Raw genomic sequence first — 3,308 nt, 5'->3', positions numbered from 1 at the left:
GCAATTACATAATTTCTGTGCCTGGGTAGTATTATCCAGTGCGCCTGTCAATATCTCAGTCCATATGCACTGTCAGTTTGTCAAGCATCAAGACCTACAGATATAATCCTTAAAATACTTGTCACTGCCTTATCAATATCAAACATGACATTTGGAGAGCTGCACGTACATCAGCATATACCCAGATAGGTTGAAATCTGCTTTAATTCAGTTAAATAGATTTAAACATGGGAAAATATGTTAAATGAGATGATAACACTTTATAATAACTTTCATTAATAAATCATTAACAAACATTATATGATGTTTAACAGATCATTAGTTAGTATATATTCACACAGCTAGAAATATAAGATAATGTTCTTGTTCATGTTTACTAATAAACTTACTAAACATTACCTAATGATTAACATATGATTATTTAATGTAAATTGAAATGCTTACAAATGTCAGTAAACTTTCAGTTCATATGATCTTCATTTGTTGGTCTTTGTTTGTTATATAGACCTCTATTTATACATCTTAACAACTAATCTATTAATTATTTGTTCATGTTTTTGCAGTATCTAAAGTGAAAACTACTCATCATTTGCAAATGTTTATAATGTTTACTAATCATTAATAATATCCAAGTCCAAATATTTAATAAGGACAGACAATGTATGGTAGGGGTTTTCAAGTGGGTCTAGACACCCCCAGAGAGAGGTTCCGCAGAAAAAAAAAAGGAAAAAAATAGCCTTTAGATTGCTCACTGGAGGTTGCTATTAACTAACTAATCAAACTACTTTAGAATGTTATTCTATTAAGTGCTATAGAAATTTAAAATGCATATAATTTAAATATTTATCTTTAGGTTCATACATCTAACTGTACTATAATAGTAGGTTGAAAAAATGTGATCTCTCTATGGATAACAGTATATTCTGCACTGTCTTCTTTGTTGTATACTGCACAATATACTAAAGAAATAATAAGAGTAGTGCTGTGTGTAAGTATATTATTCTGGACAAAGCCTTCAATTCATTTTTTTTTTTTCAAGAAGAGGTCTCTGGTGTCTCTGGTTGTACATTTCAGTTATCATTTCAAAAAGCCTCCATATAACTGACTTTATAGTGCTCATAGATGGTAGCCGTTGTAAAGAACAAAACTAGTAATGTTAAGTTTGCAGCTGGTAGGGGAAGAAAAGCAAGAAGCACACCTTTTCATTTTCTGGTTGTGCTGAAGTTCTCTGAAATCCAATTCCTGGAAAAAGGTAATCACTGAGCAAGTCAATGAGAACACAATCACTTGTTTATAGCTGGTTTCTTTTCTGGAATATTACGATTGACCAAAGATGGTGCTGTGGCCAGACTCCAGTCCTTCACTCCACTGCCCAGTAATATCGGTTGTTTTAGATGGTGGGTGAAATGTGGCACACTGACAGAGCTGGTAAGCAAAGCATTCATCCAAAGAAGATCCACACAAAGATATATCACATGCAACAGGAGAACCAGTCTCAGTACTGGGCACAATTAAGAGTCAAGCAGCACCAAAATGATCAGAATACTACAAATCCTTAACTACTATGAGACTTCCAGACCCCCTGCACAATGAAGAATCACTGATGTTTTTGAACTGCATCAAATGCTATTTCACATGCTCTGTCACTTTCTTCATTTTACTGCAACTAGACTGAAAGCAGTCAATTACTGATGTACTTAATTTTGCCTTTTCAAAGTTTATGCAGATCATAGAAAGAACTGTGGCATGATGTGAAAATGTATGTTATTTAAATGTTTAAACATATTATGCATATCCTCAAAGACACACCTAAGATTAGGAGTTAAAGTTGGAGCTTATGTTTTAAACCTGAAAGATTAAACGTGGAAAACTCAGATTAAATAGTAAACCACTTGTGGTTTTATGTTCCATCCCCATGACAACAGAAAAAAATTTTCACATGCTCTACATTCTGAATAGCAAATTAATTTTTTTTAAGAAAATGAAAAGGATCTTTTATCCACACAATAACCTATGAAAAAGTTCTGCACATAAATGTAGCAGGATCTTCAGAGTCCGTAGTTGCACAGTGTTCAACAAAATGCATGTAGGGTATGTTATGTGATGCGCGTTGTTCGCCCAGGGATGCATGGGGTTCGATAGAATTAAATGAGTCTGAAACCAGACCAATGCTACAGGTCGCAGCAAACGTGGTCAGTGTAAAATCCCCCACATATGAAGATGGTAATCATACTCAGATTTATGCCAAAAAAATTGGTCTTAGGTGGTTTTGGTCAGGTTAAAAATTAACTCTGGAGCAGTTTGCTTGTGGTTGGAAAACAATCCAACACAACGGACGAGCAAACCGAGCTTTATCAAAATTAATATTGGTAAATGCATTATGTGTCTCATTCTGTTTGTGAGCACTAAACATTATTTATCACACCACATCTTCTCATTGTTTTACTCCAAAAGAGGTGCATTGCAAGAAATCTGTCCTGAGGAAACCTTACTCCCTCCCTAACCCTTCTGCAGTTTCCCACAGGATTTTGTGAGACTGTGGTGGGTGGTCCTCGATCCCTCTAGGGATTCACTGGTGAATTTGGAAGCCAAACAAATTAGAATAAAACAATAATAATAATAATAATTTCATATTATTATTCCTATGACAGTTATAGCCATATATTGTAAAACAATTTCACTGTGAAATAAATGAAAATGATTTTTTTTTTTTCAGGTATATTATTTTACCGAAATTGCAATACTTTTGTCCTCATTTCTACACTTGCAAGCAGGGCCTAAAACTAACTTTCACAACTGCCAGTGGCTAATGACTTGAGAAAATTGATCGGCCATAAATATTTTTTCCTTGCCATTAAACTGTTTTTGCAAAAAAACGGGCAGTTGCTACTACTACAACAACTAAACATATTTAATAAAAAAAGCCATTTGAACTTAGAACCAACCACTGCATTTTAATCACGATACAAACAAAGATAAAAGATAAAACCTGCATGAAACAAAAGCAGACAGGCTGAATCACTCTCTGACAGCAGGTGGTGGTTATGGATCAGCAATAATAAGAGGGGAAAAAATGCCATTGAAACTTTTGTGAAGTCAGTTCCCTTCAGAAATACATTCATATTTATTTATTTATTTATTTAGTCATTTAGCAAACGCTTTTATCCAAAGCGACTTACAAATGAGGACAATAAAAGCAGTCAAAACTAACAAAAGAGCAACAATATATAAGTGAAAATGACAAGTCTCGGTTAGCCTAACGCAGTACACGTAGCAAGGTGTATTTTTATATACAGTTAAATTAAGTA

Source organism: Sinocyclocheilus anshuiensis, unplaced genomic scaffold (genome assembly GCF_001515605.1).
Source record: "Sinocyclocheilus anshuiensis isolate Anshui unplaced genomic scaffold, SAMN03320099.WGS_v1.1 scaffold639, whole genome shotgun sequence".
Lineage (NCBI taxonomy): Eukaryota > Metazoa > Chordata > Actinopteri > Cypriniformes > Cyprinidae > Sinocyclocheilus > Sinocyclocheilus anshuiensis.
Note: the sequence above shows the minus strand (reverse complement) of the source record.